We start from the raw sequence: 14,841 nt of genomic DNA, 5'->3' as shown, positions 1-14,841 counted from the left end.
AACATTTACAGGGTTAAAATAGGCAGTGGAGAAACGATCAGCTGTTTAATTTCTTTAGGTTCAGGCACTTACACCCCCTTCCTGCCCAGACCAATTTTCAGCTTTCAGTGCTCTCATATTTTGAATGACAATTGCTCAGTCATGCTACACTGTACCAGAACAACATTTTTTTCTCACAAATAGAGCATTCTTTTGGTGGTATTTAATCACCACTGGATTTTTTATTTTTTGCAATATAAGCAAAAAAAAAAAGAGCTAAAACACATTTTTTTAATTTCTGTTATAAAATGTTGCCAATATGTAATTTTTCTTCATAAATTTGGGCCAAAACGTATGCTGCTACATATCTTTGGTAAAAATAGCCCAAATTAATGTATATTATTTAGTCTGTGTAAAAGTTATAGCGTCTACAAGCCAATCATTGCAAATTTATCTCACCTGATGTACTGAAGGCCTATCTCATTTCTTGAGAAACTAACAAGCCAGGAAAGAACAAATACCCCCTAAATGACCACTTTTTGGAAAATAGACAATCCAAGGTATTTAGTACGAGGCAAGGTGAGTTTTTTAAAGTCGTAATTTTTTTCCCACATTTTTTGGGAAAATTATATATATATGTATATATATATATTTTTTTTTTTTTACACAAAATTGTCATAATACCAAGTTATTTCTTAAACACTATAGGCATACTTGCAATAACACCCCAAACTACATTCTGCTACTCCTCCTGAGTATGGCGATACCACATGTGTGAGACCTTTACACAGCCTGGCCACATACAAAGGCCCAACATCCAAGTAGCACCTCCAGGCATTCTAGGAGCATAAATTACACATATCATTTCATGACGATCTATCACACTTTTGAAGGCCCTGGAGCACTAGGACAATGGAAACACCCATAACATGACCCCATTTTGGAAAGCAAAGACCCCCAACATATATTTTATGAGGCATTATGCATCTTTTGAACATGTCATTTGATTTTCCACAAGTTTTTGGAAAACATGGAAAGAAAATTAAAACATATTTTCTTTTTTTTTTACACAAAGTTATCCATTTATACAATATTTCTAACACATAGCATGCACATAGCAAATATGACACCCCAAAATACATTCTGCTACTCCTCCTGAGTATGGCGATACCACATGTGTGTAGCACTGTCCCCGTAGGGCTTGCTGTATGATGACTTCTTGAGCCTCCACTAAATTTCCTGCAGACAGTCATTTAGGTACAGTTCACACATCCATCCTTACTCCCAGTTGCTCATTACTCAATAAACAGTCCAGAGGTTTTGGTTTTATATTTATTGTAGAACTTGGATGGGAGAAGGGAATAGTGGGATTCTCCAACTGAACTATTTACTGTATATAAGGACAACTCTCACTTGGCCTCACCAGGTTACATGTGGAAGCAGACACACTGCTTTAACCATACTGCCACTTGTATGGAAGGGTTAAGTCTTCTTGCTCTCTCTAGCAGCAGACTTGATGCAACTACTTTATCTTCAGGGCACTCTCTAGCATCCCCTTGACTGATACCCGTCCACAGATTTTTCTGGCCGAAGGGATGGCCCTCTCAGGACAGACCCCATGACACGGATCTGTACTCACTATATGCAGAATCAGATCCTTTCCAGTGTCTCCCTTCCATTCCAGCCTAGCTCAGCCTCTCAGCTGGCCACTCCCACCCCCTCCATAGCCCAGTACTCCAGTGAGCCAGAAGGGGGCAGAGCAGCTCTCTGCTTATGAAGCTGTGAGAACTGATCGATCAGTGGTTCTTTAATCGCTCAGTTCTCAGTGTTAGAGGCGCTGGGGGACAGATATAATAAAATATTTACAAAAATGTAAGCGATGTACTCACTTTTGTGAGATAGTGTATATACACAAAACAGACAATGGATGACCTTTCAAAGGCACAAAGGTCCTCTACTAACCCGTAAAGGAAAATGGTGAGCACATAGTAACTCTACATGCTATATACTAGGGATCCAACGATTATTGGCACCACCAATATATCGGGGGCCGATATGCACTCTCCCGAATATATCGGAATCGGCCCCTGAGGTTACCAATATTTTGGGAAAGTGCTGTACCAGAGTGATGCCTGCAGCCAGAGGCATCACCCCAGTACCGGTGTCCATAACCGATGGTCGGCTGTCTTGTAATGACAACCAATGTGGCTGAGAAACCACTTGGCTGTCATTATAAGGAGCGGGAGGGGACATCCCCCCCTCCCGCCGCCTTCCAGGGCTCGCCCAGGTCTCCCATCTAACCAGGAGACCCAGGCATCCTACCTGCACGGCCGCCAAAGACCCGATCAAAGCCGCATTCAGCTCTGATCGGTACTCCATGTAAAAAACCCTGAAGTGATGTCATGACATCACTTCTGGGTACTCGGCACCACATTAAAAAAAAACTTGGCGTTTTCAGTGCCGAGGAGGGGTTTGGGGTCTTTTAGTCATCAATTCCCTCTTCCAGGGACCCATAACGATACTCAAAACTGACAAAATGGGTAACAGGCCCTAATATGGAAATTATGATAAAAAAGGAGCACCACGTCCCAAATATTGCATAAAAGAAAGGGGAATTGGGGAGGGCGTCTGTTGGGGACTTTTTTAATAGGGTGCCACAATGAGACAATATATGTTTAGAAGCATATAGTAAAAGGGTATAATTTTTATTGAAAAACACACAATTAAAAATATCCACTGTATTTCATCAAAGGAATCAGTGTCACAACAAAGCTTGGTTTAGAAGCCACATGCATATTACAGTTGAAATTGCACAGTTACAATATATTGCGTTCTACACAGGGGTCTTTCCAAAGGAATTGTGGACCCTATTACCAGCCAGAGGATTAGCCTGGTTAGCGTCTGTGTAGAGATGACTGATGCCCAGAACTATAGCCCGACATGTTTCGCGGCGGAGGCCGCTTCCTCAGGGGCAGTTGAGGGTTTAAAAAGACATCATACAATAACTAAGAGAGAAAAACACATAGTGTAAGTAACATGTGGATTACAATCATATACATGTCATATTTTTACATATATCCTTACAATAAGACAATGCATTATAGATTTATTGGTCATGGAAAGAAAGTCTGGATATACCACACCTGAGACAAAGGCAATCATCCGCACAGCAAACCTGGAATCAGGACCGCAAGGTAGGTGTATCCCCCCCGGGGCGAGCACGGGAGCCAATTAAAAGCAAGGCGGTTAATCAAGTGAATCTAGATTTGAGAGGAAGTATGAACGGTATTAAGTATAGCTACTTTGAGCAGTTGAAATGAACTGTGGGTAAACTAGCCATTGTGCAATATGGTAAATAGGAGCAAAAAGTCTTACCCAAACCACATAGAGTGATATCCTGAGGGCAGGGATCGGGATAGTGAAGACCAAGTTCCTCAACAAGGGAACAACAAACGGTCCGCAACAAGGCCAGTAGGGAAGGTGCCAATATGGCGTCCTCCATGGCTATAAATCAATAAAATAGTACACATAGTAAGAAATGGCTACTGATTGGCTTTGGCATTCAATTAATGAGTAAATAAAGAAAAAGAGTAGAAGGCCTTACTGAAATATATGGGCCATTGTATGTATGATGTAACCACGTATAGGCCATTGCATATAGAGTATAGCCGTACGATAGAGAGATTTACCATAAAACTAGGGAGACAAGAAACTTAGTTCACCAAAGAAAAAAAGTAGCCTATCGCCAAAGATGGAAAAGTAGCCTGAACAGAGTATCATACCAAATAAGTTCAGTCACATACCTAGTACTCGTGGAAACAGCGTCTCCCGTCCCTGCTGCTGCAGTGGGAGACACTGAATCCCGCCGTTATATTGGGGAGGCTCCACCTCGGGAGCGTCATGACGTCATGACGCCGCCCGAGGCTGGCGCCGTGAGTGCGCGCGCACATTGAGCGCGCCGGCGCACTGTCCAATTCGGCCAGACCGCATCCGATGGAGGGCCGCGCCATCTTGGACACACCAACCCGCCCCAGAAGGGAGGGGCTGGGACACGGCGTCACGTACTCGCCCCGGGGGGAAGAAACCCAAAGCCATCCAAGGCGTCAGCCAGGGCCAACAACCAACCACGATCGCCAAGCAGAGTGCCGTTGTGCAGGCGACCAGACGCTACACACGTCACATGACCAATTATATACAAATGTATCTAACATATAGATCTTCTTAGACATACTTTGCAGTATATTGGACATAAGTCATTTAAAACATAAAACATACAGGTACATGACAATATGCAATTATAAATGATAACAGTATATTTACAGACAATTGTCTTCAGCACGGAGTGTTGGAAGCCCATAGGGGTATTCCAGCACTTCGTGTGTTTAAAGTAGCTTAAGATAATGGATATGGGAAGCGGACAGACGACAGTTGGGACAAGATGACAAGGGGTGAGGATGAGACAATAAGGGAAAAGGAAGTGGGGAAGAGGGAAGAAAGTGGGGCTGGGAAACGAATAAAAGGATGGGTAAAGGGAACAAAGACTAGAACATTTCCAGTGGACACAACCTATCACAGGAAAGGTTTGTATGAATGAGCCTCATTCAAGCCTGGTGAGGCAAGAGCATTAAGTTTTTCTATCCAAATGGTCTCTCGCTGTAAGATTCGACGATCCCAGTCTCCCCCCCTTGGGTCCGGGGGAACAATCTCCAGGACCCTGAAGGAGACACAGGAGTTGTCGAATCTATGGTGTAGACCTATATGGCGCGTCACAGGGGTGAGGATATTGCCTCCACCCGACTAGTAGACATGGTCCCCTATTCTCTGGCCGAACTGTCTAATGGTTTTCCCGACATAAAAAGGACGAGCATAGACAATTCATTAAATAAATGACTCCGCGTGTGGTGCAATCAGCCCGCCCATGGAGTTTGTGTATTTATATTAAAAAAGTCCCCAACAGACGCCCTCCCCAATTCCCCTTTCTTTGATACTCAAAACTGGCTGAACCCACATCAATGTCCCCTGCCTCCCCCTCAGTGGATGAACCGGAGGACTTCAAATTCTGGGCTTAGGGATGCCCCTCTGCCTCTTTAAGAGCTGGACTGCTGATTGCTGTAACTGCCACCAAGCACCTTGTGACCGCTGCTTGGCCCTTACAACTTGTGTGCATTGCACCTATGAGATGTGGATCTCCCTGGTTTGGCAAATGGCTGCGTAGGTTTGCACCATTGATCCCGGCTTCAGCTGTACTCTTGGCACTCCCCATCCTCTCCCAAAAGGAATGGTCACTATAGGTGTCAACAGTTTAGAAGTGGTTCCTACTTCCCAGTTCACATACAATCTTCTGGGCTGGCAATCACTCTGCTCCAATTTTAGCAACATGTCACCGCAGTGCCCACACTGGCCTCATGCTCGCAGCCACACGGACACATTCAGGTATCTGCCACATACCAGTCCAAGGTATTCCGTGTCCCCTCCGCTGCCCAAGGCCAGACTTCCCTTGGGCATCAATCGGACCCCTGTGTCCAACAGGGTCGGATTCTGTGATTTAGTCTGCTCTGCAGGTTCTCTGCCAGCACATGGCATAGCCCCTGCACTCTGGCATCCGCCATCTTGTTTCTCCACACACGTGTCTGCTCCTCAGCTACACCCAGCTGTGGAAGTGACTTCTCAACTTCCTTCCCCCATTCGGATAGGTGGCCCACAGGCGGCAACTTTGCCCATGTCCCCAGACTAGCTGACTCTCCTGACTATCCTTTTGGTATTGATTGTGGAACTTGTATGGGAGAAGGGAATATTAGGATACTGCAACTTCAACTATTTTCCAGTTTATAAGGACAACTCTCACTTGGCCTCCCTAGGTTTCTTGTGGAAGCAGTCACATTGCTTTAACCATACTGCCAATTTTACAGAAGGTTTAAGTCTTCTTGCCCTCTCCAGCAGCAGACTTGATGCAATTAAATTATCTTCAGGATACTCTCTATCATCCCCTTGACTGACAGCTGTCCACTGACTCTTCTACCTATAGGGGTGGCCCTCTCAGGACAGGCCCCATGACACAGATCTGTACTCACTATATGCAGAATCAGATCCTTTCCAGTGTCTCCCTTCCATTCCAGTCAGCTCTGTAGGACCTCCGGGTTCAGCTCCTCTCTGACTCTCCAGCCCTCAGGTCGACCACCTGAGGCTGAATGGCAGCTTTTACAGAGCAGGGGAAGCCTCCCCCTCCCTCCTGGACTCCGCTCTCTAGTCAAAAAGACCCTGAGCACATGTGCCCTTGGCATTTATCCAGTATTTCAGCATGCACTGAGGAACTTTCCTCACCAGGGCTGTACTAAATCACCAGGGCTGTACTAAATGCCTGTGCACTCATTTGCCAGGTTTCCTCCAACTGTCCAATATGCCTCCCTTTTGGACCAGTGTGAAACACTAAAGACAAACTGAGCTGCACCTGAGCACCATGAGCAGACCTCACGAGCAGATCCTGCTCTCTAGTAGGCAGAGAACAATATAGATTTACCTGGCAATCTTTCTGGTAAGCAGACAAGATCCAAAACTTTACTCTCTCTCTCTCTCTAGCACCTAAATAGGAGGGTGCTACATGTGTGAGACTTTTACACAGCTTGGACACATACAGAGGCCCAACATCCAAGTAGCACCTCCAAGCATTCTAAGAGCATAAATTACACATCTAATGACAATGAAAATGCCCACAAAATGACCCGATTTTGGAAAGAAAACACCTCAAGGTATATTCTATGAGACATTATGAGTCTTTTTAACATGTCATTTTTTTCCATAAGTCTTCTGAAAACGTGGAAAGAAAATTAAAACATATTTTTTTTTTTTTACACAAAGTTGTCAATTTATATGATATTTCTAACACATAGCATGTAAATAGCAAAACTGACACCCCAAAATACATTCTGCTACCCCTCCTGAGTATGGCAATACCACATGTGTGAGACTTTTACACAGAGGCCGAACATCCAAGTAGTTACCTTCAGACGCTCTAGGAGCATAAATGATACATCTAATTTCCTGACAACCTATTGCATTTTTTAAGGCCCTTCATATTTGTAACACATAGGATGTACATACCAATTATACCCCAAAATACACTCTGCTAGAATTCAAAGATTACATGCTATAACAGGCTGGTCCTACTTAACTGCAGTCACTGGTTTTTCCCACATTCACTAAGCTCTGGGGAAAACTCACTTGCAAACTGCAACTTGCAAAGTGAACAACCAATTTGCCTTTAGTAAATCAACCCCTTACTGTTAATATCTATTGCCAGCCCCAGGTGTCAAAAAGGCAGCCCAGGTAGTTTGTACCTATTGAGTGATGAAGTGAGAACCTCACACAACAACAAAACAGCTAACTGCACAAAGGAATACAGAGAAAAGACAATTTTACCAGCCAAACAATTTTCTGTCCATCCATTTCTAAACAAAATATACAAAGTCTTACCAGACACTACCACTAGATGGATGACATTACAGGCATACCCCGCTTTAAGTACACTCACTTTAAGTACACTCGCTAGTAAGGACACAGCTTGTTCAGCTTGGCATGACACTACTCCCGGTTTTTAACATTGGCGTCTATAGGAAATCTTGGTCAGCTTGACATGGCACTGCTCCCAAACCATAAGTGACAGGGATACCAAACTTAGGGAGCACTGAGAGGAGACCGAGGACTACAACATATCCTGTTTGTGGCTGGCCAGCTTGCCTAGGTAATCTACTATGTCATAGTCCTGGATCCCTTTAACATGCTCCCCAAGCTTGTGTCCTTGTCACATGGTTTGGGAGCAATGCCATGTCAAGCTGACCAAGATTTCCTATAGAGCTAGTGTATTTACATGCATTGAGAAATAAAAAAAAGGTATTGCTTCACTTTAAGTACATTTTCGTTTTACATACATGCTTTGGTCCCATTGTGTACTTAAAAGTGGGGTATGCCTGTACTTTGTTACAGATATAGACTCTCCATCTCCAGTGGATGAGCAGCAGGAGACTGAAAAGGTAATATATCTGCTCACTGTGTCCTCGCCTCTTATCGTAATGTTCAATATGAATGTACACACATGATCGGCTTCCAGTACTGCCCCTCCCTCTACCAGTTTGAGTGCCGCTGTATGTGTGACTGCATGAGGGCTATATCATGTCAAATTCGGGTACTTACACTAGTTGCAATTTAAAAAAAAGTAGAGACTTATCAAAAACCACAGAGCATTTAGTTGTGTCTTTGGGTGAGATTGTGTGGGATTCGATCAGAGGGCTAACCACTTAGCCACTGTGCTACCCCATAAAAGGCTACCAGAGTTTCCTTGATAATATCTATCTTATAACCTGCTTTAAAAAGTGGTAGCTAAAAAAATAATTGGTTGGCAAGAACAGTGCCCTTTTTTGATTCCACTTTTGTATTTTTATGTTGAGCTCTATTACTTCTGGTGCCTAAGGCATAAAATGTACTCAGATAGGAAAGGTAAGAAATCCAAATTCACCAAAAATATACACTGCGATTTATGCTGCAGCAAAGAGCACTTAGAGTCATGTCTTTACACCGAACAGCTTTAACCTTAGAGTCAACTACAAGATTAATGGAAGTGACTTAGTGAAATAGCTGACAGTAGAGAACATCAGTGTAGTGTCTGCACTGACGCAATGCGCAGAAACTTAAGGAGAGACTGAAACTTTCTCAGTATTGAAAGGTTAAGGTAGATGTAAAGGTTATGAAGCCTTATGAAGCCTTCAAGACTACCAAAAGCAGAGAGAGAAATCTATTACAGAGCATGTTCTGTGCCGGCTGTGACCTTCCGTGTCTGAAGATTTTGTATATGAACTGCAATTTTACCAGTTAGTTCTTCAGGTATAGGATAGCCATATAAGAAGACAATTAAAGGATGACCATCTAAAGTCTCTGCAAGGTAAGACCCAGAGTGGCAATTCTGGCATTTGGCAGCAGGACTGTTTGTGGGCTGATGTTGGTTTCTGAGGTCTGTTTAAATAAAGCTAGCAAGTACAAAACTCACCTTAGCCTAGACCAGTTTTGCATTGAACCCCTAAAATTTTGCCAAAACACAGATATTACTCTTCCATGCAATTTATCAAATCTGCTGATTTGAACTAATGTGATTAATTCTGTTCTATGTCTCATGACAATACTGTGGTGAAAGTGGTTGTAAACCCTTATGTAAAACCAACTGAAGTGACTAGCCTCACCCACCCCTACACAGTCTTAAAGGTAACCTTACATGTATGAGGCTGTTAATCAACTGCTATGTGCTAGAGGGGTTGGCGGATTGCTTGGTTTGGGCATAGACTGTTAGAAGTGAATCACACAGATAGCAAACAAATGAGAGATGGAAATCAAACTTGGTGCTTTGCATACAGGCAAGTACACACTATAGGACAGGCTTTGTTCATTTTTCATTTCAGAGGTTTACACCAACTTTAAACCCCTCCCTCTCCTTAGCAGACAATAACATGTCAACCCAAAAACCTTCCTTCTAGTTTTGAATACAACGAGGAAGGATTAAATCACCTTTTGTGTTTTGACTGACTGACTGACATTGTTATCTAGGATATCGCCAACCCTCTCTCTGTAGACCTTTTTTTTTACTGTCTCTCTAGCTGTTTGTTACCTCAGCACTTCATTCTCTTGTTATGTTGCCATCCTTTGGCGCACAATTAAACCATTTTTCAGCCTTCATTTAAAATATATTTTAATTAGAGGGATCACCAGCAGAAGGATGGAGGTCTTTATTTTGACCTCATTTAGAAATGTTCTGAAGACCAAACTTACAAAAAGATATTGATAATATAGAATGAGTCCAGAGACGAGCAACAAAAATGTTGAAAGGGATAAAACATATCAGGAGAGACTGTAGAAACTTAAATGGTTAAACTTTAATGCATTCCCTGCATTAAGGTAAAAAACATGTCTCACCTCCCTGTATACTTACCTTAGTCCTACACTGATCCAGTGCTGTGCAGCCATCTCTCACCCTCTTTACACAGGCACAGAGGCAGCAGCAGGAGCCATTGGTTCCTGCTGCTGTCAATCAAATACTGTGAGGAAAGAGCAGAGGGAAGGGCCAAGCCAGACTTTGTGTGTCTTTAGATGCCCACAGCCTGGCTCAAGAGTGAGTCTGCAGGTGTAGCCCCATAAGAAACGGTTTACTATGGTGGCGTACCAAGAAGAGGAGGTGCCGAGAGCTCTGGCAGGAGACCCAAGAAGGGGAGAATCGAGGCTGTTCTGTGCAATACCATAACATGGTTGTTATTAAAAAAAACTCTTTACAATCACTTTAAACAGTTCACTGTCTCAAGGAAAGAAGGGAAAGGGAAGACGTTATTAAAACCTCAACATCATGAGGGTGCAGTGGCGTAGCGTGGGGGGTGCAGGGGGGGGGCGGCCGCACCGGGCGCAACATCTGGGGGGGTGCGCATCCCGCAGTGTCACTCTGTTTGACATTATACACAGTATCACACACTGTCTGCGGTCGCCGCCATCTTTAGGCTGGGAGATGTCCAGCGGGTGCCCTATGGATGAAAATGGCGGGGCGGAGCTGGACTGTGCCTCACCTGTCCATTGGCATAGGGTGGGATGGCGCTGCGGCGCATGTGGAAATGTTACAAGCCAATCCCCGCCTGTGCCGCTTCCCCTCACACTCGGCCGCATGTTCAGAAGAGCTCAGTCAGCTCAGCGAGTCAGCAGCCTGGCACTGTCACTGAGTCAGTAATCATTCATCTATCTATCTTTCCCTGTTGTCGTGACACTTAGCCAGCCGTTTAGAGGTGAGGTGAGACCGTTGTTTCTGGACTGATACACCAGGCATCTGGGGGGTGGGAGCAGCCTGGACTGGAGAACACTGACTGCAGACTGGCAGGAATGGAGGGGGGAGGGGAGCAGCCTGGACTGGAGTGGAGAGCCCTGACTATGTATAATGTAGTGCAGTGTATAGTGGACAGTGTAGTGCAGTGGGCAGTGACAGTGTAGTGGGCAGTGTAGTGGGCAGTGTAGTGTAGTGGGCAGTGTGGTGTAGTGCAGTGCAGTGGGCAGTGTAGTGGTCAGGTAGGTCAGTGTAAGGGTCAGTGTCGTGGACAGGTAGGTCAGTGTAGAGGTCAGTGTAGTGGCCAGTATAGGAATCAGGCAGGTTAGCATAGTGGACAGGTAGGTCAGTATAGGAATCAGGCTGGTCAGTACTATTGTAGGAAGGGACTCAGGGAGTGCTAAAAGTCCGCAGGTTGGGGGGGCGCAAATTACTTGCCTTGCCCCGGGCGCTGACAACCCACGCTACGCCACTGTGAGGGTGAAAAAGGTTCTAGAGCGCAGCATTTTCAGTATGAACATAAGATCAAGAACACGGGGACATAACCTCTAACCAGCAGGAGGAAAGTTCAAAACTTACATTAGAAAGTATTATTTTTCTGAAAGCCAGTCAGTCAACAGTAAAGTTGGCTGAAGATGGGTCCAATTTTTTCAAGATCAAGCTAATTTTTTCTAATATGTAAGTGTGAAGTGAGCGCTAGAAATCAATGTTGTGAATAGCAGCTAGCACAAATAAAGGTGAATCTACAACCTCCAAATAACAATATATAGTAAGTATTAGTGCACCACTAATGATAATAATTAGACAATCCAAAATTCAAAACACAAACAAAAGAAAGCTCCTCATTTAGTGATCAAAGTGTATATACAGTCCTAAGAAAGAGTCCAAAAATATGTGTAGATATCAAAAATCAGTTGTCTGGTTCATCACACTCAGAACAATTCCTTCTGTGATGGACACAGAGTGCCAGAACACTCACCGGTCATAAGACAAAAGACAGCCGTGAAATACAAAGAGTGAGACACCTCGTGTATAGCAAAAAGATTTCTTCACTGTGCTCTCCCTTAACCATTCAAATACACTCACCAGAAGCTGCAATGAAACAAACCCTGTAATGTTGTCATTCAGAATGCTGGAAGCATGGCCTGCTATGCCGGTCCCACAATCGCCAATCATGCGAAATGTGCATAAAAAAAGCAGTGTGTGATCAGTGTTAGCCCCCGGGGTCCCCCGGCTCCCCTCCATGTACTCCTTTTTTTTCCCCTATTTTTTCTAATAGGCTGGTTATACAAAGAAGAAGAAGTAGATTAACTTCTGTTCAACCACAGTGGCCAAAGATGGATCAAAATTTGGCTAGTCCCTGCTGAACTGGCTGAATTTTGATTCATGCATGGCCAGCTTAGGTGAATTCAAACATGTAGGGAATAAACATAAATCTAAACTCAGGCAAAAAAAAAAAAAAAAAAGATAAAAAACGTTATAAATAAAAATAAATAAATAAAACCATGTATATAAAAATGGGGGCAGACTCAATGGGCCACTTGGTGGTCTTTTATTCCCCTATGTTTCTATGTGATGTCATCAGCCCCAGGAGACTCAAACCTGTCACTCTCTGGCTTCTACATAAAAGGTTATGCATGCAGGTGGAGAGAGAAGGAGAGGAGCTAGGCCAATTAGACATTACCAAAAGAGGAGAAGGATACGTACTGCAAGGAGGTAGGGGGCTGTGCTAGGAACGTGACACTTTCTGGAGTTTCACTTTTCTAGCAAGTTTAGGGGTACATTGTAAGCTAAGAGTTTTCTTGTAATTGAAAATTGACTCCCTATCCATATGGAGAATGTAGAATGGATCCAGGTACTCAATGAAGTTATGAATATGGAGACCCTGTTGGTAGCTTACAGGAATGACCCAGAGAAGACTTGCTCCTATTGGACCTGCTGGCTACCTCACAGGAACTCTGATTCTTTTCATGCCCTGACTCTGCCATAAGCTACTTATACTGTAGTATCTTCTGTACTGCACTCTCCATTCAACCTTCTCTTCTTTTGGGTCACCATGAATAAAGACAAATTTGAACTAATAAAAATAGTTAAATGAAAGTAAAAATGCTGCAAGTTAGCATTCAAAGTAGGGATAGACCGATTATCGACAAGGCTGAAATATCGGTGCCTGATATGCACTTTCCCCAATATATCGGTTTCAGCCCTGGAACTGGCCGATATTGCTGATATTTTTGTGAAGTCATTCTGCCTTCTTAGACCCACCCACAGCAGCCCGTTGCCAGCCAGCCACCCACACCTACAGACACTGTACCAGCCAGCCACAGGCTCTGTACCAGCGAGCCAGCCAGCCACAGGCCCTGTACCAGCCAGCCAGCCACCCAGAGCCCCTGTGCCAGCCACCCACCCACCACAGGGTGTCAGCCAGTCACCCACCACAGGGTGCCAGCAAGCTAGCCACCCACCACAGGGTGCCAGACAGCCAGCCAGCCACCCACAGACAGGGTACCAGACAGCCAGCCACCCTCAGGCCCTGTACCAGCCAGCCACAGGCACTGTACCAGCCAGCCGCCCACAGGCCCTGTACCAGCCAGCCACCCACAGCCCCTGTGCCAGCCACCAACCTACCACAGGGTGCCAGCCAGCCAGCCACCCACCACAAGGTGCCAGACAGCCAGCCACCCACCACAAGGTGCCAAACAGCCAGCTACACACCACAGGGTGCCAGCCAGCCAGCCATCCACAACAGGGTGCCAGCCAGCCAGCCACCACAGTGTGCCATCAAGCCAGCCACTCGCCACAGGGTGCAAGACAGCCAGCCACCCACCACAGGGTGCCAGCCAGCCACCCACCACAGGTTGCCAGCAAGCCAGCCATTTAGCATTAAACAAAAATGAACATGTTCAGTACCAGATTTGTGTCAAAAATTGTCTTTATTTTTCAAAACTTTAAATGTACAAAATATCGGCCCATATCAGCCGATACCGATACGCTGTGACCAAAATATCGGTATTGGCCCTGAAAAAAACATATTGGTCTATCCCTAATTTAAAGTACTTGATTTTTATGTGGTTTTACCTACAATTTTTTTGTTAGTGACAGGGTCACTTACATGTAATTTGCTACATCACCAACCAGAGAATACAACCCCTAGCCTTATTCAGTGTGCTGGAACAGTGCCAGAGTAAATAAGTTCCTCTTGGCATTTTGTTATGCTTTGGCATTTAATTGACACTTGTGCTAAACTAAATATATAGACTGCCTTTGTCCACCCCATCTTCTAAAAATGTTGCCTGACTGGCAACCCTCAACACATGCACACAGTTAAATAAAAAAAGAATCTACTAATATGAGCAGTACACCTATAACACAAATTATAACACCTACAGTATATAGAGTAAGATAGTCCCAACAAACTGGCCAAACAGACCAGTTCACACTGAAATAAGCACAATATTCAGTAAAATTTTTCAGCACAGCATGGTGTAACACAATCCACCGAATCGCACTGTGCTGCGGCCAATAGAACTTAATGAAATGTCACTTTGGGGAAGATTTACTAAAACTGGTGCCCTCAGAATCTGGTGAAGCTGTGCATGGTAGCCAATCAGCTTCTCACTTCAGCTTGTTCAATTAAGCTTTGGCAATAAAATCTATGCAGAGCTGCACCACATTTTACTCACTCCAGCTTTAGTAAATAACCCTCTTTGTGCCATTTCAATAAAGGTTGCACAAAAAAAAATTAACTGTACACAGTGCTAAAGTTTCTCTGTAATCACACTGAACATCGGTGGCTTCATTCTAACACTGCTGGTATAAACATGCCCTGAAAGTGCATCTAAAATTGCACTTCTGTCTATTCAGGGTGACAACGCTGAAGAAAAAAACAGAATTGTCATCTAATTACAGGAAGGCCTCCTCAAATTTGTTTCAGTCAGATGCCACCTAGGTCTCCAAGGTCATTATGTTATTGGGAATCTGTATCCATTCCTAAGTGTATTGGGTGATCTTTTAATGGGCAG

Source organism: Pelophylax lessonae, assembly GCF_965119305.1.
Source record: "Pelophylax lessonae genome assembly, chromosome: 5".
NCBI lineage: Eukaryota > Metazoa > Chordata > Amphibia > Anura > Ranidae > Pelophylax > Pelophylax lessonae.
Note: the sequence above shows the minus strand (reverse complement) of the source record.